This window comes from Phaenicophaeus curvirostris, chromosome 6 (assembly GCF_032191515.1).
Source record: "Phaenicophaeus curvirostris isolate KB17595 chromosome 6, BPBGC_Pcur_1.0, whole genome shotgun sequence".
Classification (NCBI taxonomy): domain Eukaryota; kingdom Metazoa; phylum Chordata; class Aves; order Cuculiformes; family Cuculidae; genus Phaenicophaeus; species Phaenicophaeus curvirostris.
Window position 1 is genome coordinate 49,854,706 of NC_091397.1, and position 24,587 is coordinate 49,879,292.

Consider the following 24,587-nt stretch of genomic DNA (forward strand, 5'->3'; position numbering starts at 1 on the left):
ATTTACTTCAGAGTTATCGGAATCCAATTCCCAGTTATAGTGGTTATGCCTGCACATAGTTCTCCTCGATTGTAAAGGACTGAACAAAAGTCACAAATAAATGAAAGGTTAATTAATATTTTTGCAGGTCTCAAAATTCATTGATTATTCTGAGTCATGCCAGAACCTTTTCAGAATAATGTTAAAGCTTTTTTGTTTTTTTTGTTTTGTGAGGTATGTTGGTAAGATATTGGCAAATGTGCCATTTAAAATGGCATAGTTGAAGCAGATGTTTAATGAAATGCCTTGATGCTTTCATTCATCTACACTAACCCTACTTGTCTGGGGTTTGAGCAGAAAACTGCTGCTTTTGAAAAAAACCCACTGCAGGCTGGGAAACACTTTGAATGGGCATAGTGAAAGTCCATTTTGACACAGAAAACCCAAACTGTCCAATAAAAACAATAACAATACAAATACTAGTCATAAAGTACTGATTCAGTGAAAATAAACCTATGAAGTGTGCCTAATCAGCCTGCAGTTTAGGTGATGATTTGACTAGATCTATTGTTTGTATTGATATTTCTGAGGCATTTGAAATGTTTGTTCAGAATGACTAGTTAAGAGAGTAAATAAAGGCCAACACCCGAGAATGTTGAGAATGTTTAACTCCCCAAGATAATGTAAATCTATTAGAATTGAGTGAAAAGAACCCAGATAGTTTTGGTGTTCATTGATGTGAAACTAAAATAACAACTTCAGAAAGTAGTTTTCACCAAATGGATACTTAATATCAATATCTTTACTCTTTTCAGTGAAAGAACAGAAAATGAAGCTCTAGTAAGGTAAGATTTTTTTTTATTCCACTTTAATAAGGTATTCAAGTTAGTTGGAGGTAATTTTTAACAAATATGCTCAGTATTTCAGAGTAGATCCTGGACATAGTGTAGGTCAGTATGTCAAAGCACAAAAAGGAAAGGAGGCAGTATTGCAGAATGAATGTAATAACATTACACTATTTTTCATTGTTACTGAGACACTCTTTGATCTTTTAATCAAAATAAGATAGCTGCATAGATTTGGAAACTTCTTTTTGCCTGTAAGGAGTTTACAGGAAATTATTTTTCAGCAGACTCTAGTTTCACAACTCAGTCAAATAAATCTTTGCTTATAAGGAGAACTTTTTGGCAGTTTGAAAATTCAGTATTATAGTTTATGCTGATAAAATAAGTCACTTCATAGTAAATTCTTGGGTTTTGAGATGTGGTAGTGGGTGTTTATGAATGACATACTTAAATAAATGTATCTGTAGAGAGGGAGTGAACTCTCCTTGGAGTATTTCCTCCTCTACTACGTAACATGTTTCAGGCTGCTGCATTCTGGAAATGGGTTCTCTATGCATCTGCCAGATAAGCAAAAGGCAAAAGAAGGTCTTTCAGTAAGTTACTATCAGCATGAGATGTTAAAAAGGGGAGTTTTATCTTTTTTTTCCCCCTTTTATTGATAGTGAGGATGCTGACATTCATCTGCTGTTGTTATCCAGCAAATAAAGCAGCTACGTCAAATGACATGACCAGGTGTATGACAGCAATTTATTCTGACAGGCACCTGCAGTATGAACCTTTTCAGAGCATTACAGAAATATATGATTACTTTTCAGTCTCAGGTAATAGTTTTAATAGTCATTCACAGGATACTGAGGAAGGGAATAGTTGCTGGTTAGTTTTTTCCTTTCCTCCCATATTTGCCTGGTTTGTTTTTTAACAGTGTTTAAAGTAAAAGCTTGCAGAGTTGTTAGCTGGATTTCATGCACCTATTTCAAGTTATTCCAAATGGAAGTGTGATGAAAAAGGAATCTTTTTTTAAACCTGCTAACATCTTAAAACAGTAAAAGCTGATACATCTACATAAAGCGTGTTTATAATTTGCAGAGGGGCATCCTTGGAATAAGGAAGAGGGAGGCTTAAAAAAAAAATCAGTTTAGCTATGAAAAATGTCAACTGTCTGGAACCACAAGTGAGTAGAAATGTGAAGTATTAATGGGAGAAACAGAAGAGTTGTGGAAAAGTCATGCAGTGTCATATCACTTTCTTTGTCATGGAAAAATTTTAAGTGATGTAAATAGCAGGCAGTCTAGCTTTGCATATTCTTGCCTTGTATTAGTACATGGAAAGTATGTGTATGTATTTGCAGTTACAAAGGTGTGTGCATATGTAATGTATCTCAGCAGCAAGATGCTGCTGTTCTGCACCAAATTGGTGTGAGAAACTGAAAGCCCTTCTGGAACAGGGCTAAGGAAGCCAAAGAACTTTATAATGTGTTGAGAATCACATGGGTAGTACAGGGATTTAGTAAATGCCAGAAGAAATTCTAGTTCTGAGCAGTCTTTGTACACTGATCTCATCAGCGTCTGTGATCCAGGGAGGACACAAGTCCTCCTTCTGTCTCCTTACCAGGATTCAGCCAGACAAGAACTAGGTAAACATTGCAAAAATGAATTAAGCTCACTCTGTTTGTAGTTGATCACCTAACACAAGAGAGCCTTCTGTGGAGCCTTTGAACGCTGCAGTAATATAAATGTCTAAGTAATATGCATAAGTAATATAGCATGAGAGCAGTAATGGAAATTTACTCATTTTGTTTCCCAGAGTCACAACTGAAAGTATTTTAGGGTACATATTGCCCACTCCTGGATTTCTGCCTTGACAGTGCCTGCAGAAGTACTGGGTCATTCTGTTAGCAGGATTTTTATGTGATGTTGACATATGAGTACTGGAAAGCCACCTGCCATCAGCCATTTATTTCTTTATGAGTTAATTAATGTATTTATTAACTACTGATCCAGTTTGAGCTACAATTTATCAGTTAAGTTAAAAATGAAACTCTGTAGATCTCACTGCTATTTATACCAAATTTCCAGGTCTTACAAGTGGGTGATTGCTATGAAAGCTTAAACAGCTTGTTAGAGATGATGCTCGGTGCCTTCCCCTCTCACTTGAATTGACTTTTCTCTTTTAGTGTCTGTAGTCAAAAGCTACCTATAATACCACCACAGCTGCTGTGCGTTGGGTTTAGGAATCCCTATTTTGATTTGCCAAGCAGGCAAACCATTTATCTCAGGTAAGAGAAGTTTGAGGTGTGATGTGGTTAGTATCTAAAAATATCTGTGTAGGGAGATAGGATAGGGCTCCAACAGACAAAAACACAGCAAGATAAGCATGAGAAGTTTGCGTTGGAAATACGATACTGTAGCTGTAATTAACGATTGGAAAAGCATGGAAAGGAATGCAGTAGATCATTTGGAGTAATTAAATCAAGATTAGATCTCCCTCTGAAATATCTTCTAATAGAGTTACAAGTTCTTGTGCTTTGTAAAGAAATTGCTGTGTGAGGTATTACTGCCTGTGCCAGGCAGGAAGTCAGAGCAGATTAACATGAGTTCCTTCAGGCCTTTTAAATCCACATCTCCACCAACAAAGGCTCTTATGTGGTACAGGCAGCCACAGGATTTCCAAAATCAGAGCTCGAGCAGGTCACTCTTGTTCCAGGGGTGAAAGGTTGAAAAGTCTTTGAGCAGATCCTTGAAGAAATGCAGTGGTGGGTGCGGCACTGCTGAGTTTGCAGGTTTTGTGTGCTGCGGTCATACATACTGGAACGGAGTGAATTTCTGCTCTTGTCTGATCATCCCATAGACACATCTTTCTGCATAATCTTTTAATATTTCACCTGACTTACTTAGTAGCTTGCATTTTGTATTGAGAGCGCTGAAAAGTAAAGATTTATCTGTCTAGCATTTCTTAGAGTACCTGGAAGGAGCCTACGAGAAAGCTGGAGATGGACTATTCATAAAAGTTTGTGGTGACAGGGCAAGGGGGTATGGATATAAGCTGGAGAAGGGCAGATTTAGACTAGACATTAGGAAGAATTTCTTCACTGTGAGAGTGGTGAGACACTGGAACAGGTTGCCACGGGAAGCTGTGGCTGCCCCATCCCTGGAGGTGTTTAAGGCCAGACTGGATGGGGCTTTGGGTAGCCTGGTCTAGTGGGATGTCCCTGCCACAGGGAGGGTGGAACTAGGTGATCTTTAAGGTCCCTTCCAACCCTATGATATTCTATGATTCTGTGAGGATAATGTCATCATCTTTAATGCAAGATTTTCTATAGCCAAGTGCTGTATCTGAACTCATAATACCCATAAGAGTAGAAAGGGCAGGTTAAATTTCCAGCAGATTATGTAAAATTCCTACTATAAAATAATCTGTTTTCCCCAAAGCCAAAAAAAAGAAAGAACTTTTATGTTTGCTCTGGCACCTGTATGGTATACTGAGAGGATGTGGTGGATACTTGTCTTTCAGTTAGCAGCAGCAGGGGAGTGCCTCCTCGTTACACTGGATAAGAGGCAGCAGATCTTTTTCATAGAAAATGCATAGAAATGGTTGATCAAGAAAGTAATTTTAGTCTTCTTTTTGAAGAAGCATGAAACACAATGTTGAGCAAGAATAACCCTGACTCGGTTTTGGTACTTTGATAAGCCCATTAGCTTCAATGTCCAAAATCAATCAGGAGTTACAGTACAAAATCTTGCAAATGGAAAAGCCTATCAATTTGTGCTCAGAATTATGTCACCCTACTGCATTTATGGAGTGTTGCTTCTGTTACAGGAATGTACAGTGTAACTCCACAGGATTATGACAGGAGCAACAGCTAAGTGTTGTGCATGCCATATGTGTACATAAAAAATTTTTCAGGATCATTTTAATGTAATTCCAGCTCTGTTGAAAGGCCTGTGGAAAAGCTCTTCTTTAAAACTTTAAGAAACTAGAGCTTTCCAAGGTAATTTGAAGGTCAGCCCAAACCTATCAGAGAATTTTTGTTCCAGTACACTTGGGACCTGCAGTTCCACGATGCACACTTGGTACCTGGCTCATTGTTTCTGTACTCTGATCATCCTTACTGCTCTCCCTCCTTTGACTAACCCGTATGTATGGTTACACATGGCAGTCTAAACATGAATTGGGAAAATTATTAGACTAAACCAATAGGAAAACAAAAACAGAGAAGAGAAATACCTTTGTGTTTGATAACCCAAAGTAAGATGGCTGAGATAAGTAAGCCTGTGTCCCTCCAGATGTGGGCTGTGCCTGCTTTCATGGACATCCAAGAAAAAAAAAGAAAAGCAAGGGAGAGCAAGAGGTTGAAGAAGAACAAGAAAAAGGTTAGTTACTCATGCAAGTAGGTAAGAGATTTGTGGCTGTGTAAAGTAGAAGGGAGAGAAGACTTTGGTTAGTCAAGAGTCAAACATGTTTGGCTGGTTGCTGTGCAGTAACAGTTGTGATTTTTTTAGTATGAAGTTTCTTATGTACCATCTCTATGGAAAATATAGTGCATATCTATAATTTTCACAGGTTACTGATAGCCATAATACTGTAATACTGTAGAGTATTTAAAAGCAAACTTCAAGATGCCTTTTTCCCCCATGGTTTTGCTACCACTGAGTCACTTTTAATGGATACTTCAGTTCTGAAAAGAAGTGGAGGAGACCGTGCCATGGAAGCAAATTGCTTTCTCCATTAGTAAATGTATTTGATCCTTCAAATTGCCGCTGCTTTCTTCCATGTGAAAGCTCATGGCTAAGTTATTTAATGTAAAAGAAAACAGTCTTTCATACCACAGAAAAAACACCTCTCCTAGACAGTGGTACACAAGGCTGCAAAATTGATTTTGGTTATTGCTAGATATACAGGCAATGCTGTAAAAGCACACCAGATCACAAAAGTGAGGAGTTGTGTTGAGGTCTGGGAAGTTCCTTTGGCTCATTTCCAAAGCACTGCTAGTCTTGAATTTGTTATTTATATTGAAGAGCTGCACTTGCTTTAAAGGTTCAGTTTTACGGTATTAAAAAGCTATTGAGTCTTATTTCCTGCACTTTCATTTACTTAATAATTCCTATACAAGAGTCCATGATTTTGCCTGGGTACCTTGCTGTTCTTTTCCAAGAAATAAATATACCTTTTTATTTTTAATTTTTTATATTCACATGCTGGGTTAGAGCACAGTGTGGTATAAATACCCTGATGCTTATACTGTGCTCGCAATGTCTACTGAGATGAGAGTTAAGTGTGTTGTGCTCACTGTTACATAACTTGCAAAAAGTGTTGATTCACGCAAATTCTGCTGCCGTGAGAAAACAAGAGCATCGGGAATGTTCTCTCCTGCTTAACAGAAATGTGGCTTTTGTTGACTAGTACATTTGAAAAATAGCAGATTGTGTGTATGCAGTCATTGATAGAGTCCAACTTGAACATCACGATGATGTTCAGGACAGCAGGTCCTGCTGTTTGCTGCAGCCCTGGGAGGATGAATGTGGCTCTGGTAGCAGCAGGCTGGTACAGCACATGTGTGGCTGCTACCAAAAGGGATTTGCATCCGGGTGGTGTTTTGTTTTTAGTAACCTTTAGAAGTCTGCTTCTGAAAAATTGCCAGATTGGCAAAACAGATAAATTCCCATCAGTGGGAGAGACAGCTGTTCATTTGGCTAGACCTACTTCATTTGGCTGTGTGGGTTGTCCTGTTGTTGATCTGGGCTCCTAAGACCTACCTGTGGATGAGACCTGTGGATTTGCTTCTAGGTCATTCTCATTCAGCAGCATCCTCAGAGCAAGCTTTGGGTCTGTTGTTTCAATTTCCTAATTTATGGCTTTAATCCAGTGCTTTTTCTTTAATCACATCCTATATGCACTTGTTGTCTGAGTCCCAAAGCTCTCCTCCTCTCCACGTTCAAGGTCTCAGTTGTTTGCACTGTTGTGCGGAAGACTCTGTGAATGATTTAATTTTGTCGGTTGAGGTAAATAGATAGTAAAAACATATGTCTCAGCACAAAATGTTCTCTAATCACTTATTTGACAAGCATAGTTTAATTATTTAGCATAGCTTGTAAAAGTAGTGAAGTCCTAGTAACATGAGGCTTAACACTTTCCTATTAGTTTTTCCCTGAGAGGTGGGGAAAGACTGCTGTATTCTTGTGTGCAAGCTGAAAGCTTACAAACTAGTGAGATTCAACTGAGGATATGTTAAGGGGGCTGGAATCTTTCAGTGCTTCTTAATAGTTTCGCTAACAGGTAGTAAATCCAAGAGCATCCCACAGTTAGACAAGATTCTGCCTGTGTTGGCAAACCAGAAGATGCTGTCTGATGCTTTGCCAAAACAAAACAGACTTTTCTTGGCCCAGCTGTATTTTTATTGAATGTGTAACTTGGTAAGAGGAAAAACCGTAAGTCACAGCCTTGCTGAAGAGGTATCATTCAAAGTAATTTTTTGTTGCATGACAGATTTCATGTTGCTACAAAATAAATATTTAATCAGTGCTAATATTTTTGGTTCCTTCAGGCAGTGAAAGATGTAGAAGTTTATAACTTTTTACTAATGTATGTGCAAATGCAATCTAGTAGGAAGTTCAAAGTAAAATGCATGTATAACCTGGAGTATTTTTTTTAATGGATTTTAGGTGCAACCAGTCAGGACTGATGGCTAATTTTGTTCCTGACAGAGAACAGTTTATCGCTAAGTTAAAAAGCGCCTCCTCCTCTAAAATGGAAATGAACCCAAAAAGGTGAACGTTAACCAAACTGCAAGCCAGCATGCCTATTTGATTGAAGTTGCATGATGAGCTAGACAAGTTACATCAGAAAAGAAGAAGAAATACAGCCTCAAATGCTTTGTTTTTCAGTTGCTAAGCTGCCTCAAGCATGCCAGCCGAACTCAGTGACTGAAGAGTATGGTCTAGAGACTGGAGAGTCAGACTTTCTGGTTAGTTTCTAATTCCTTGATCTTACATGATGTACTGGGTTCTTTGTTCAGGGTCTTCACTTGCATAATACAAAAGGATGTTGTGCGCGGGGAGTATTTCTTACCTGAGCTGCTCTGTGAAGAGCAGTGGTGGAGTTTGGCCCTCGGAGGGCCTGAGCTCTCTGTGGACTCTGGGTACCGCTGGAGTCGGAGTGCAGTTGAGGATGAAAGGTGGCTTTCTGCAAAAGCTGGAGCTCCTGCAGTCCTCATCAGGCAGGAGGATGGGAGACAGGAGATCAATTTCTTGCTCCTCCTGTGTTTTCACTTGGGATGATTTTGCTTGAAGAGCAAGAGGGGACTAAACGGAGTCTACTGTATTTTTCTTTCAAGTGGGAACTGCTGACTGAGGCTCCTTCTGCTGTTTTCCCTTTCTACTCATCTGCAGAATGGTGGATTACAGGGTATTTGAGCATCAGTAAAAGCTCTTTTCCTTGGACCTTGATGGGCAGTCCTGTATTTTTAATGAAACAGTCTTGAGACAGTCACTATGCTTGCATTTAAGAGAACTTTCAGGATACATCTGCTCATTAATGCTCTCTCTTTTGATCTGTTAGAAACTCCTTCCCATCCTTCTAGCCATCAGCATCTTTCATTGTCCTTTCACAAATTATTTTAAAAACAAATGATCCCTTCTTTGATTTAATAATCACAGAAAAAAAGCAGTTGTAAAGGTAAAATAATCATATTTCAGGGAAGGTAATTGTATGTTCTGAACTAGACTTGAAACATATGGGCACCTCACAGAAAGGCAGTACATTTCCATATAGGTCACACAGAAACCAAGGAAAATGTTCTATTCCACGTCTGACTGTCACCATGGAAAAGAAGTACCAAATTTTTGCTGACTCTGAGGACATCAGGTTAAAAACTGTATTAGTCCTTTACTTACAGTAGATGTGTAGTGCTGAGAGGGAATCTTACCGAGCAGTTATGACAAGTTTTGACATTTCTGACTTCCTTTATATTAACACATTAACCATACACACTGTTAGTCTCATCCCCTTACTGGGGGATTTGTAAAATATACAGATATATGAAGTAGTAAAAAATTCAGTGTAAAGTCAATTCAAAATACAATGATGGAAATAACCCATCAAGATTTCCAGATAAGTAGCCAATATGTAGATGTTCACTAGCTCTGAATTTCTTGAGATGTAGGAAGTTGTATTTTTCTGGCCAAAATTCCATTTCTGAAGATCAACTCATTGGAAATTACTGGGATTTATGGGAAAAGCTCCAGCTTGGCTGGCAACAGAATGTAGGTGAAAATGGCAGGAAGTGCTCACTTCTCTTGGAAGCCTGTGGGAAAACGGCAGGCTGCCCCTGATGGGTTCCCGTTCCGCATGGGTGGATTCAATGCTCTGTGTTTCCAAAGGCTGTGTAAAGGTAAAGGTTTCACATACAGGAAAAGGTAGAGGTTATACAGGAGACTGCTGTACAATGTAATAGATTTATGATTTTGTTTAAATTTTATTTTTCACTGGTTCTTTGAGATAAAATTAAAAGAGACCTGCAAGTGACAAGGACCCCATGTTCTTATGGGGTCCTAAAAACTGATTCTGATTGGTATAGCATCACACTCATTGTATGAAAATGTTTTAGATCCTCTTTACTTTTTCTGCCTTCCTTAGAATGTCAGTACAGTTTGCTCCAGCAAATTCTTAAATTAAGTGGAAATCACACAAATCGGAATTATTTGAAGCTGATTTTACACTCATGCTTATGTAATGAGCTAGAGATGCACAGCTGACTAGAGCACAGCCCTTAATGGCTATTCACAATTCCAGCCTGTTTTTGTCTTCAGCAGCTTTTTAAACTTCCCTCTAGTCTTTATACACCATTTTATGTGGTTTAACTGAAAATCTGAGAAAAGAAAGGAAAATGAACCATGGATATGAAGAAATGTGCAAGGGCAGATGAAGAGCAAGATTTTGTGTAGAAGAGCATGGAGAAAGCAGCGCTGCAAGAACAGTTTGATCAAAATGCTTAGAATAGTAGAGTGGCATATAGGAAAAATTAGATTAACTGAGAAAGAATGCATGTCAGGAGAGGCTGGAGAAGTATTCCTCAAGGACAGCAAGTGGCATAATTTTTCAAAGAAAATGCCTCTCTTTTTTGGGCAATAGAAAAGTCAATTAAATAAACACTAGAAAGTACCACTGTTAAAACTGCACTGGTAAAGTAGAGCACACTGAGCAAAAAGCCCCTTTTGCCTCTGTATTCTGACTTGCTTGAGACAGCTCTGTGAGTCTGTTTCAGGCTTAGGATAAAACCATAAGGTATGTTTTCTCTGCTCTCTCCCATTTTCCCCTAAATGTTATTATACTGCAGCTTGGCTCTGTCCACATAGGCTGGAGCAGACTGTGTTGTAACTTGCTTTAGCTGCTGCTGGGTTTAACAGCTTTTGGCTTTGTAAGCAATGCCTTAGGAGAACTCTTGCTCATCTGTTCCCTGAGCCAAAGGAAAACTCCTCCAGTAGCTTTCCCAGTGTTTTCTCTGGCTGGAACACATAGTTACCAATTGCCAGGTGAAGATACACTATCTTTGATCATCTTTTATTTTGATATTTTCGGTTTGTCCAGCTGACATATTCTAAGACTTAGACTAGAATGGTTAAAGAGCCCTTTCACAATGCATTTTTCTTCTTCTCCCTGTACCCCATGTAAATCAGTTCTCCCACTGGTGGGAAAAGTGCTTTTCCTTGACGTAAATATGTGGCAAGTAGTCGAATATTGAACCAGTCAGACACATTTCCCCTGTTAAGCATATTCATGCTCATATTTTTAATAACAAAAGGTTTTATCTTTGGGATCTTATTCACAAAATTCTTTACACAGGTTTCCTAGCCCTTCATGATTGGCTCTCAGGAAATCTGATCCTATTGGCATTTAATCCATTGCTAGAAATATGTCTACTGGGGACTTCTTTAATAGGATCACAATAAACATTGGGGTTATATTTTGCAAGTACAAATCACTAGCAGGTATTTGTGTATTTATTTGCTGAATTTCAACTTCTACTTCAGGTTAGATGAGACATAAACAATTACACAGCACCTCTGGCAACGAATTGGTCTAAAAAGCAAGTCAAAGCAACACTGGAAATTCAGAGGAAGATTTCTGAGGTTTTAGAAGGAACTGTGAAAGGCTTGCGCTTTGTTTTATCTCCATAAATTCTCTATCAGGTATGGAATTAATGTTGTAGGCTTTTACTCTAATACAACCTTTTTGTTTTACTCTGATGCATCTTTCTAAAAAGTATTAACGGCATCCCTGGTTAAAGACAAGGATTGCACTGTTGTTTACATAGCTAAGGGAAAAAATGACCCTAATTTAAAGCCAGCTAAAAGATTCCTGCTTTTTTTTTTTTTTTTTTTTGCCAGGATCTGTGGATCAGTCACTGCATTGTACATTGGCCACAAGTAAATGTGGCCTCAGCAGTAAAACAGCGGCCACAAGTAAATATGACCTGCCAGAAAGCTGTTAGTAGCTTTTGTGCAACTAGTTCAGGTAAGGCTGGTGCAGTCAGATGAAGTGTGAGGCTCCCTGTGCTGCCAGCCTGACTGATGGTGATACGCTGTTAGAGACTCAGGGACTAGAAATGGCTAGAAATGTCTAGCAGTTTCAGACCTCATGGTGGTTTTGTGGTGATTTGAATAAAGAAAAACCCCTTCAAACTAATTTTTGGTTGGGTCCTACATCAGTTTTAGCCAGATGTCTACTAAAGTCAGTAAGCCAGGTACAACCACCTGCTTTGGTGACCTAGCAGAGGAAGTACCTGTTTGGATGTATTCTTGGCCTGTTTCTTTTTAGGAGAATCACTGTGGAAATTATGAGAGAAAATTAATGTAATTAATTATAATTAGTATAGTGTTTATAGTAGATACACACTCCAAAATCTTTAATGACAGTGAAGGAGACTTCATAGCTTTCAGAGACTGTGAATTTACAGGCGCAATTAGATCACTTAGGCCAGCTTTGAGTATCTTTTGAACTTGGCATTTACTGTCTGCTTGAACCTTTGAAAATCCTCCCACTTACTGACAATTATATTTGATGCCTGGATGCTTGTCTTATGTGAAAGCAATGAGCATACTCTTTCTGTTTGTGTCTTAATGTGCCTTATTTATTTAGCAGCGTTGCTGGATTTTAAGTTCTGGAGATAAACCAAAGCACTAAGGGCACAAGGCTTTCCTGCAATTAATTGCTTGTCCTTTCTTGCATGTGTGGATGTGCAGGAAAGCCGTGCGCTAGAAGTGAAACTGTTAATCTCTCAATTCTCAAAACAAACTTGTATTTTTATTCTATAATAAAAGAATTCAGATGACACACTGCTTTGTACTCTCTTCTTACACATCCACATAACTTCTGAAGATCTGTCATTATTTGTTCTATACAATCTGTGTTGTTTCAAGGGAAAGAAACAATAAATTGTAGTTTAGGTTGTATGATCCAACTCCTTAATATAGTTTCATACTTAGATATGAGTGCTGGAGTCTGTACTTTGGTTTGCAAAAATATATCCTTGTTCAATCCTTGAACTTTATTTTCCTTTTAGCTACATGTTTCTGCAATCATTTCCAGTTTTGCAAAAAACTCCAATAATTATGTTCTGTTTCTGAGATTCATGTAAACTTTTTTCCCCCCTAATTTGCAAGCGTGAGGAGTTATCTCTCAGTACCTATCCTCTTAACAGAAAATTAAGATTACTCAGACTGAGCTTACTGATCTCTGATATAAAATTCTTTCCACTGCTTCTTTAACTTTCTTATATTTAGGTAGGCATCCATTTTTCTTCAAGTTGTAGAAAAGTACAGAAATTCCTGCCCTGCATTGTAATTACTCTTTCTTCTTTCCTTTCTCTGGTGTTTGCAGGACTATTTGCAGTTGTCTGTGGATTAAGCTTCTTGCAGCTGAAGGATATCAAGGAGGTTTCGTGTCTTTGGTTACAACTGAAACTTTTCATGTGTAAGAGAGCTTAATTCAGGCTGGGCAGGTAACTTGTCTTTCAGGTGAGGCCAGAAATTCAAAAGGTCAGTGGCCAGAGGAAGCCAGCATTTAATGAAAGTTTACAGTCTGGATGGGTTTTGGCTAGGCTAGTCATTTTTCCTTGAAGGCAGAGACAAGCAAGGATGTGCAGTGATACAGCACTGAACGCAGGATAGCGAAGAGGACAGTGAGACTGGATGTGAGAAGATTGACTTTCTTCAGTGCTACCTGATAGGATCTATTTTTACATGAAGTCTCCTGACAGAAGTGAGGAGGGAGAATATCCAAGTAGTTTAGATGCAGCTCGAGGCAGGGAGCTGAAGACATGAGGGAAGAGAAGAAGAAGCAGTTGAGGTGATCTGAATGCACAGCTATATATATAAAAATAGCAGCTGGAAGGGAGAGGTCTTTGAGGAAGCTGACCACAGATGCACGTGACTATAATCACAGTGTAGAGGCTGGCACTAGGTGGTATTGGAGAAATCAAGTGAAAGACTGATTTGTTATGATGGAGAACTGGAAAAATGGAGAAATAGACGACAACAAAGAATGGTACCAGAGGAAAGGAAGGCAAGATGGAGGTAACTGGATACCTGAGGCTGAGGAGGAACAAGGATCTGATTAAAGAACTGGGGAGAGAAAATAGAAGGTAGTTGTGCTACAGCCAGAGAAAAGAGCCATGAAGATCTGGGGTTCTTAGCAATATAAGGAAGAGGCAAAAGAGTATGTCTGAAGACTGCTTTTCTTTAGGTACAAGGGTACATCCGTCAGCAAAGCTTAGCTAGGGGTGATTTGTTTTCCAGGAGCAAAAAAACACCACATGGGCACAAAGCTGGAAAAGGACCTGAAGAAGAATCTTGAGACAAAGATTACTTTTTGTTCCTTTTTGGAACAAAACAAAGATTAATATATCAAGCCAGAGAACAGTCTCCTAAGAGCAGTGGCTTGTGTGGTATCAGTAGGATTATTTTGGTCTCTGAGAAGGAAAGTGAGAAAATCACAGGCTAATGAAGATCCCCAGGCAGTCACAAAGAACTCAGGGTCATGCAGACATTAAAAGGTCTTCATGCAATGCCCGTATCTGTACTAGTAAGTTAAATGATGCTAGGAAGCATTCCCAGCCCCTGAAAATCAATTGTCTATACTGTTAACTGTCCTTGGCATAGTTTTGATTTATATTTACAGGAACTCACCTGAATTATTCACAGATAAATCTTGAAAGTTATCTTGGGATTATTCCCAGGAGGCAGCTTGGAAGAAGCTACCCTGTTTTGGTGGGTAAGAGAGCTGTAATAGCATAGCAGCTCTCCGTGCCAGTTGGCCTCAACAGTCTTGGGCAAGTTTATTTTGCTTGTAGAAATAATAGCTGTAAATGCCTCAGTAGGTGCAATCCTTTGGAAACTTAGGCCATTCACTGTCTTGGGTGCAAGCTATGACAGGCAGTGAATATGATTTCTTCTTAAAAATGGTTACTGAACTGAGATGTTGATGTGCTGTCTCAGACTGCATTCTTATATAGCATGAGGATACTATAGAAGATTTGGTTATACAAAATAAGCTTGGATAAACTGTGCGTTTGTTTCCATTTAAATTTCATACAAGCATAAGCAAACATAGGCCCATAAATAATGCTCTTTCTCACAGAAAAACAGGCTTTGATATTAAGGAAACAAGGTGGTGAGGTTGGTAGGTAGTTAAGTTGATGGGACTACAAAGGCTAGGCATTTAAAAGTAGAGAAAATATTTTTAAAAGTACTTGAAACTTGTACCAAAACAAGGCAAATCTCCAGACCTAAATGGATGAGTAATGTGGCCCTGGAAAGATAAATATGGGTCTAGAATGGAATAGGGGTAATGTGAGGGTGGTGGAGGCATGAAAATACTGTGGTCATTGTAGGAAAACGTACAAAATGAAATTTTTTGTGTTGCACTACATATAATTTTGGGTTTTGAAATCTAGAACAAATCAAGCTAGAAAAGATACAGCAAGAAAAGTGTTTCTGAGAGCAGAATATGCTAGCAAAGTAAAACCTTAAGCATCCTAAGATAGTTCTTAATAAATACATCAGCAAAAGGACTGTTAGAGAGGGAAGCTAGTTAATTAAGCTAAATGGTGTTGACATGCGAACAAAGCTAATAACAGGTTTCAGTTTTAGCTGAAAGCAGTCAGTTGGCTCTGAAAATAAGTTAGATCATCCAGGTTACTAAAGAAGAAGCATACATCTTAACTTACGTTTTCTAAATGGGTTTATGAGTGTGATCTGTTCTTAATCGGATGCCTGATCGGTGTTTTCTGAGAAACTTCAGAGATGTGCAAGAGAAGTTGCACTTTAATTTCAAATGTCTGAGCTTCTGAAGAGCCAAACGCAATGTTTTTGGAAAGAATTGTGTGGTGTATTTCAGCTGTTCTCCTCCAGCATATCAGCAGTCATTCTGTTCTCACAGATCCTTTCCTTTTCAGTCCTGCCCTTTAGATTTGCTCTGTCATGAGTTGATGTTGTACAGGTGCTTTATGGCCCTGCCACCACAGGTGCTGCACTAGACAGTATCAGGTGTTCAGCTTTTTGAGAAATCAAGCCCACACAGCAAGCCTATGTGAAAGAGCTTATCTCGGGAAACATAAGTTCTGTCAGATCAAGTCAAAACTGTTGCATTAGTTTTTTCATGGTGTGCTGTGTTGCTGGAGCAGCAACATGCAAAGCCTTGAAGTTGTGAAATGTTTTGTTTATGTGCAGCTGAAATTGAATGTGAGGTGATAATAATAACCTCAAATTGTAACAGAAATCAATTTTAATGCCGTTTTTGTTTCTGTTGGCCTTCACATGTTTCTGTAAATACTGTATAGTTGAATGAATACCAGACTGATGAATATGGAAGCCCGCCTGTCAGTGTCTGAAAGGGAATGCTTTCAAATATAAATAGCCTTCAAAGTATAAATAGTGAAAGCTGTATACTGTATTTAGCACTGACCACTTTCTTTTTTTTTTCCCTTTCATTGCATCTCCCATTTTATTTTTAGTGATGCTTACTTAAAATAGTTTCCCTGCTTTCCTGTTGGCTATTAGAAGGCCACACTGGAATCCAAGTGATTTCTAAGCCAGATGGTGAGGAAAGTGTTCCTTACTCAAGCACTGAAAGCTTGAAATCTTGTCTCTCCAGCTCTTCTTTACCAAAGCATCGGTGTAGAATGATTCACGTTTCATCCCAGCTTTGTCTGCTTGGTTGATTTTATGTATGTATTCTTGAGTTGGTTTCCAAAAGTGATTCCATTGGAAGGGGCTCCTGGTTCTTCTTAGATTGATACTATTCTGTGGTCCCCTTCATAAGTTTGTAGCTTTAAGTTTAGCTAACTTAATAGATTCAGTACTCTTCATAAATGTCAGTATGTTGACAGCCACAACATTTTTTTAAAAATTTTAATTCCAGAAATTCTATAATGTACACGTGCTGATGATCGCAGCTGCACGCAAAGTAATATGAGCAGGTTAAAGTTTTGATGGCCCTTGGGCCTTAACTTGACTTCACTATTGCAACCACATCCTGCTGCCCACTTATATTTTTGCTGTTCCATCTTTTTTGTGTATGTTAATAAATATGTTATTTTAAGATAGAATTGTATCTTGCATGAGCCACACTGTTGTCTGGTAGGCTTTGCAGGCCAAAGCTGATCTTCCAACAGTATTTGCGTGAAGAGGCCACAAAGGCATCATTTGGTTCTTTTCTCCTGAACTGTCTTAAGGAAAGTGAGTAAGTCTCAGCAAGGACCAGCTGGTTATCTGTATACTGCTTTAACCATTTCTGCCTCAAAATGGCAGGGCTAGATAAAGGAGTTATGTGGGAGCTTCACACAGGAGTAATGTTTACTAGACAGCAGCATGGTCAGCCCCCTGGCTGGGTGTGAAGATCCGTGCTGGGGTATTCCTAGAAAAGGCTTGTATGGAGGGTATGGGGTCTTGGATCACTGCAGGACTGCGCCTGTTGCTTTTATCTGTGCTGCACAGTCTTGTGACATAGGTACTGACAGCCAGCACCACTCCTGATGAGTGTGAGACCAAGTGCAGTGTCACCCAGATTCTTTATTGCTTTGAAGGTGTCATCACCTAAGGTTCCCGTGGAAGCATCTGCTGTGCCCCATGGCTGCTTTGGCACTGTGATGGAGAGTGTTGAAATGCAGGTATTTAAGGCAAACAAGGGCACAGTTGGTTCCTTGTAGTTCTGACCACATGCTTTGATCTCAGCCTGGAATGCTGCTGTGGGAAGGAAGAGGAAGGAAGCAAGATGCGAAGGATTACGGCAGAGAGGTAGGATGCAAGTGGGCTGCTTTTGTATCCACATCGACAGCAGCAACAGGCTCCCTGGCACTTCAGTGGCAACCACAGTTTCCTCCCATACTAAGATAAATGCCTTCCATATCACCTCACCCCAGCAGCCAGAAGATATATTTCTAGGGGTGCATGAACTAGGTCCGGTGTGCATGTCAGCCATGCCAAGGTGTTTGCTTCTGTTTCTTGCAGTGTTGGTGGAGTCCCAGGAGCATTTGGGCTCAATGATCTTAAAGGTCTTTTCCAACCTAAATAATTCTGTGACCTGAGGGCTAGAAGTTGATAGGATGAGAGATGATGGTCCTGTCTCTGCTCGAGCTTTTGCTACTGCAGTCAATCCCATGAGACCACTTGTACCTTGAACTTCTTGCAGCTGTGGATAGGCAAAGAAAGATGCAGAAATGTGTTCTGCAGTTGCCTTTCAGAGGTGCAGGAGGCATTGCCTTAAGTCAGTTAGGAGATCCCTGAAATGGCCAGCTGTTGCTTGTAGGCTAAAGCTGGTTTTCCACCCTTATCAGGGGATAATAATTTTCCTGCCAGCAGGCCATCATGGAGGCACCTCAGCTTTACATCTGAGCAGATCGCTAATGCATCCAGGCAATGACCAGTGAAATGATCTGTGTTCATGTGGCTCTGAGACTCTGGGGAACTGTGGAATCGTTTAGGCATTGATCCTTATGGTTAAAGGCATGCCAGTGTCTGCAAGCTTTTTGTTAGTTTTAAATGCAATTTGTGTAGTTTTATTTTTATATGGCGCCTTAGGATGGTTACTGTAGAAGGCTCTTAAAATAGGTGTAAATTAATGTGCTGTTCAGACTTCTCATTAATCTGCTTGTCTTCACTCTTACCCAGAGGTAAAATACAAAGCCTACAGAGTAAGGCACTTGGAATAAAATGATAGAAAGTGGAACTCTGAAATAAAGACATTTAGTGCTGAGGACTCAGACTAGCAGTGGAGGAAACAGAGAACAGGATGTTCAGAAAGTCCAAGCCCTTTGGCATGAGTTTAGGAGCTTGGAAAATAAGCAGGGCTACAGTCAATTTGTGAAACAATGTTTGTCTTCCTAAACTGAATGCTGGAAAGCATCCATTTCACACTTTGCCTTTGCCAGCGCCCTGGTATCTATTGTAGCACTCATCTTCTGGCCTCTTTATTTTCAGAGAACTATTTGACTTTGTGTTTGGAAGTTATTTGTGGTTTTTGCTTTCTTGTAGTGCAAACATAATCATTTTGTGGCTATAGGACTAAACTTTGGAGTCTTAGTCTTTGGTCTTGCTGTACTGCCCTGTTTCTGATGTTTGTATTATAACTGCAGTGGTGGGTTTGAAAGAGTCCACTTCCACTTTGCATCACCATTGCTTTGTCTGCATTGGTATATTAATCAGAGCCAGGGCTTGTAGCTTATGATTGTACCTATTGTTCAACTTCTAGCACATTCCATGACATGGTTTTGGCCTATGCCAACTAGCGCACTCCCAGATGACACCTGTGGCACGATGGCATGGGAAATGGACTGTTCTCTGCAGGCATTACTGAAAAAGTAACCACATTATGCAAGGGAAAAGAGCATAGAGATGTGAACCTGAGCTGGCCATGCCGTTCCCCTCTAAACCTCTGGATCCTGGTGCATTTTATACACTAGACCGATCTCTCTCGGGTTTAGTATTTGAGGAGAATGCTGAAATACAAGCTTTTGCTTCCTACCTGCATCACTAGAGTTGTTATCAGCAACAACCACCTCCCCCACATGGGACATCTGCTCAGGTTTACAGCATCACTTCCATAGCACTAAGATCTTTCCTTTTCCAATAAGAGTCAGGTTAGGGGCACAACTCAAGTTTTAAGTCAAGCTAGTAACACAACAGAATGAAACTCTGTGAGCTTCAGTGAGCTTTCTAGACATAGGTCTTCCCTTGTGCAGCTCATTTGCAAGCAGAGGTGCAGCGGTAGTTCCCAAAGCCAGTGTTGTCACAGGCCAACAACAGCAAGTAAGGTGTATACATACCAGAACAGTAATTATTTATTCACTTATCACACAGGGCCATGGTAATTGCACATGCAGATCATGTGTTTGCTTGCACACATGGCTTTGTTTTGAGCTTCACACCTATAGTTCACTCTTCAGGCTTTGTAACACTTTACGTGAAAATAGGTAGTGTTTACTTTCCTCTGCAGTACTTCTAGTTTGTAAAGCTCTCTGTATTTCTCTGTTGGAAGGGATCATTGAGTTCCTGTGCACTGCTGATGCTTTGGCTGAATATGTTTTTCCAGACTTTGTTTGTATAACATACAGCTTTGTTTGTATAATATACAGCTACATATGCAATAGTCTTCATAATCCTTGGTTGCTCTCTTTCTGACTTGGTCTTCTGTTGTCTTGATTTTTTAGTTGCAAGATGTTATTTAAGCTAGTGTTCCACACTCAGTCACTGTTGAAAGTATTTTTTATTTAGATAGTATTCTATGTGTGATGTTCTAGTGATGTACATCTCTAGTAGGCCACACAGACTTGTTTTTTTGTCTTGAACGTGATAGGACAGGCTGCACAGTAAGCATGTATTTAGCAGTAAGATTTAGGCTCCTGAGCCAGTTCTTGGTGCCTCTGGAGCAGTAAAGGAAGAAACCATCCTTGAATCATTGGGCTGAGCAGTACAGCTTTTCTTCATTGTGATGCTCTGTGTACAGCACTGTTATTATGCGTGTTAGAAGCACTGAGCAAAAAGGATTTTGTTGTGCCAGTACTAGGTGAAATGATGGTTTTAGAAGCTAGTTTCGTTGGCAGTTTCCTTTTGAGGCTTGTAAGGACCGTGATGGTCATAGTGCAGAAGCTGCTATGACAAAGAAAAGGCTGAGAGAGGTGCAGAGCCTCCTATGCAAACTGTGTTTGCAGTTGTTGCCAGTCTGTATACTGCTTTCAGTATTTATTAGCTGAAGAGTCTGAAGAGTCAATATGCAAGAGATTGTGCTGACTACAGTTTTTTGTAGTCTTTAGTGGTGCCAGCTGCAAAAATAGGCAAATTGGGCTGCAGTAGAAGGACGTGATGGGGCAGCTCCAGCCCAACTGCTACCCTGGAGGTGTTTTGGAGGCTTTGGCTGAGAGCCGCAAAATGCATCTCCCTGGGGAGGACTGCCTTGCAAACAGACCTTGCCCTTCCCTATCAGTGAATTCTTTTGGCAGTAGGCTGGTACTAGAACACCTAAAAGTATTTCTGATGAAGCTGCAATGATTTTTTCCCCTCTGAGATGAGGATAGGGTTTGCCTTGTGTTCATTGATTCATATCTCACATGTGACTCAAAAGGTCTCACTACAGCAGCCACTCATTAGTGGTGACACTGTCCCTGGCTGAAGGCCAGGTGAAAACACGTTTCTCAATTTCTCACTCTTACATGGCCTAAACTAAAAACTAACAGATTCCCATTGACTTGAGTGGCTCTTGGTTAGATCAAACAAAAATAGAGGACTGGAGTAGTAGTTCCTGTTTCTGCTTGAAGTTTAGTTTTCTTAAAGAGCAGAAGGAGAATTGGAAGGTCTTCCATACCTCAACCCAAAATAGTATTTTTAAAATAGCGTAAGTTTTTTACATGTATGAAGAGATTAGCATTAGAAGTAACTTCAAGGTAATAAAATAAGCCTTTATGCATGCTTCAGAGCACTTTCTCTTTTCCCATGGAATTATGGCCTTGGGCAGCTTGGTCAGCTCATTGTGTATGAAATGTCTTTTGTGGGAAGGGTTAATGCCCAGGGAGAGGAGTCTACTGAATGAAACAAGTGTTATGCTGAAAATTAAGAGTTTAAAAATATTAAAAATGCTGTATCTGTCACCCGTTTGCACTTTCTAAAATGGAGTTCATCTTTTGAAGTGAATAATTAATCTTTCCTTTTAATTTTATTTACTTCACATAGGAAGGGGAAAGTGTTGGGATCATAAATAAGATGTCTCAATAACAGCCAATCTCCGCTCCAGGCAGAAATTGGACCACAGCAAATGTAGGTAGACCAGTGTTAGTTCACATGAGCTGTGATGACACTTAAATTGTTGCTGAACTAAGTATGCAGGTCAATGGGTAGGTCTCTGCATCCCATACTAGAGCTGATGCTGCTCTATGATTTACTGCTTTTAGGACCTATATTAGCAAGATTAAAAGTTGGTGCTGCGCTTTGCCTACCTAACTCCTTCCTGAATGCAGGGGGAAAATATTTGTGAAATCCTAAGCACACAGAAAATGAGAGATCCACACTCATCTTGTTGCTATGATTTTTAGGCTTTTATATGCTTCCCTGCAGGACAAACTGCTGTCTTGCTGGAGTTTCATTAGTGTTGTTCAGGCACGAGTTATTCAGTTCTTACCCTTGAAAATGTGCCAAAAATCACAGATGTAGAAATCTTGGGCACTGTGATTTTTCACAGTGTTCATGACAAAAAGCAGTTGGCTTCAGAGATCAGAGGCATCTTTGAGTAAGGAAATTCCCATCTTGTTAAATGTATGCTTTTTTTGTAAAGGCAGTTGCTCATCCAGAAGACCACAGTCAAGTGCAAGTGCTCTCAGCTGGAACCCTCATCCCTCTGCTGCAGTGTGGTCTTGCTCCTGTTTGGAGTCTTTGGAGTTGTTAGAGCCACAGCAGTTCATTGCCCAGTGTTTTCATCAGCTGCTGAATTTTATTTGTTTACTGGAGTTTGCTCCCTTAAAAATATGGTAGCTATCGGTAGAAAAACAACTGGAGTAAGAAATGTGGGACTTTTTTGGGGTACTGTATGGTTCTATAACAAATAAAGGGTATTAGTTATCAATTTTTATTCAAACAAATAATTTGCAACAGTTGGAAAGGAAGGGGAGCAGCCATTAGCTGAAAATAAAATTCACAGCGCAATTCTGTGTATGTTGTCAGGGAATCATTCCCATGCAACCCAGCAATGGCACGGAGATTTCAGGGATTATGTTCAGATTAAATGTCAATAAGAGCAGAGCCTTGGCAGTCTGCCAGGAAGGTCATATGAGGAAAGTCCCAAACTTTTATACTTAAATAAAATGTGTTCTGCTTAATATCCGTAATATGCTGCAAATGTTAACACAGCTAATGCCTTAGGTTAAGAAATCTCATCATAACTTGATTTTTAAAATTATTTTTTAAATTTAGATCTGAGACTTTTTGCTGCTTTTTGGTATTTAAAACTTTGTCAGCAATACTATTTGGGGCTTGTGCCTCTACTGTTGAATTTTTTTCTTAGTAGCATGACATAAAGAAACATTAGTCTAAAACTTCTACAACTCCTTAAAGAACTTACTAATACTTCCACAAGGATTTTTACTACACTGAAACATACCTGTTATTTGTATGATGAAATCCAAGATTCTACAATTCCGTGGTATTTATGGGATAATGCTTTTTTTATTGGGAGAGAATGAAACAATAGATACATAATTGGTAATTGCTTCTTTTTTTAATCTGTGGTTGGTCTATGCTATTCCAAAATACCTGTGGAATTGCTGACAGCCTCATGCTGCGATGAGAATGTCTTCTTTTGGTTTAACTTGATCTCTGTTTACAGTAGATTGACTTTAACTGGCGCAGGACGTTCTTAGTGTGAGGGATATCTACACATGTAGTTAGATGCCCTTAGCCATACCACTTGAAATAAACACTCTATTAATCTACTTGCTGTCTCTGAAAAAGCTGAACCTATTTTAAAATTGATCTATTAAATCCCTTAAGTACTCTAAATGTGATCCTACTACTGCATACAGTTAAGAGTAAACGATGCTTTTTCATCGTTTCATTTACTCCTTAGAACCACCCTCTGCAGTGGTAGAAGCACACCTTCCTCATGCCCTTCATGGGCATCGGCTTTCACTGAGAGAATTTTAATGAGGCTTTTTTTGGATGCAGCCGACATACTGAATCAAACCACAGCTGCTGAATTTGGTTTGCCAGTGAGCTTCTGTATATGCTGCATAGCTCCAGACTTGCCTCGTGTAAACAGGAGCAGAACTTGGAGTCATTAACCAAAGTAGCTGATGATTCTGTGGACTCAGGACTATAGCTTTCACTTCTAATTATGTCCAATATGTCCAATATTTGTAAGCTTGAATTTAGGCATATCATATATATGTAAATACCTATTTACTGATGTATGCGTGTGTGTCAATGTGTGTGTGTGTGAATGCTGAAGTTTATTTTCCCCTTCCTTCTCCTGTCTTCCCTCCACTTGCCTGCTGCAGTGGGGCATAAGTGAGGGGAGAAAGTTATTTTAGCTGATTTGAGGCCAACATTGCCATGGGAGGATGTACTAACTGATCTGCAGATTATTAAAGATGGAAGCTGGGAGATAACAATTTGAAATGTGTGGTTCTGGAAAGGGTCCCAATGGTAATGGTGGAGTCAAAAACAGAACTGAAAAGTACCTCGAGAAATGACTGGCTGCAGGAGCAGGGCAGGAGGCTGGGTGATAGGGGTCCTGAGGCAGAGCTGCTGCTGAGTTTTGCAGTTAAAGCAGATTCAATTGGTTTGTTATTTACAAAGGATGCAGTATGCAGCCCTCAACATGTCAGCACTTCTTTAAAGTGAATATGTATGAATAAATGAATAACGTAAATTCATAGATTATATTAATAAACATCTTACATTGTACCACTTATTATCAGTTATGACATTGATAGGATTTTTTTGATTATTTTTACTAGACCTTTATTTAAACTACAGTCAGTGGAATTTTACCATCCTACAACCCAAGACACACAGTAATAGATCAACACTTACTTCTTTATGTGTTTGAAGCTAATGTGACAACAAATAGTCTGTTTGCATACATTATTCCTTTGTACTACAAAACATGCAAATGTTTCAATGATTATACTTTTATCTCTATAATATTTTAAAAACATGATATGATGTGTTTCTCTGATAAATCGAGTTACATAAAAGCAAATCCACATCTACCTAATGGTTTTACAAAACGTTCCCTTTATTTCAAGTTAAAATATATGCTCAGCTTGGGAGTATGTTCATTAAAAGAAAAATCATTTACCTTATTAAGAAACACTGTGTATTCTCTTAAGTTTTGGGGGCTGGGGGTGGTTTTCTGGACTCTAATTTGTTTGAGTACCTGCCTGTCCGAGCTCCTCAGGGATGGTGAAGGCTTGGTAATCCCGGTGCTGCCAAGTTCTGCAGGTAAATTGAATTGGTTTCTTATTTATGAAGGATGCAGTATGATTCCCTTGCACTTTTTTCCTCACTTTTTTCCTACATTCTGTGAATATCTTCTGTAACAGGATGCTTGTTTTCTAGTATTAGTCTCTAGTGACTTGACAACAACAGTTTTCCCTCTAAAGCTGGTAGAACCATCAAAACTGATGTTATCCCATCAGGGTTCATCTGGCTTTGTACCCGTGCAGTGCAGCATTGTCAGCAATTACTTAAGCAGGATTGTTTTAAGGGACCGCAAGGACTTTTG

At 39.4% G+C, this 24,587-nt stretch overlaps 1 protein-coding gene across 4 annotated transcripts in view; it reads left to right on the forward strand.

Annotated features, from left to right (window-relative positions):
* Nucleotides 1-24,587, forward strand: part of THRB (thyroid hormone receptor beta) — a 171,559-nt gene that overhangs the window by 42,713 nt on the left and 104,259 nt on the right. For 2 of the 4 annotated variants that reach the window (XM_069860124.1, XM_069860123.1), the window contains one exon: nucleotides 795-824. The exons of the other annotated variants lie outside the window; for them this stretch is intronic. The gene's annotated coding sequence lies outside the window, so the exon portion shown is untranslated. The remainder of the gene's footprint in view (nucleotides 1-794; nucleotides 825-24,587) is intronic. 4 annotated transcript variants of the gene reach the window in all.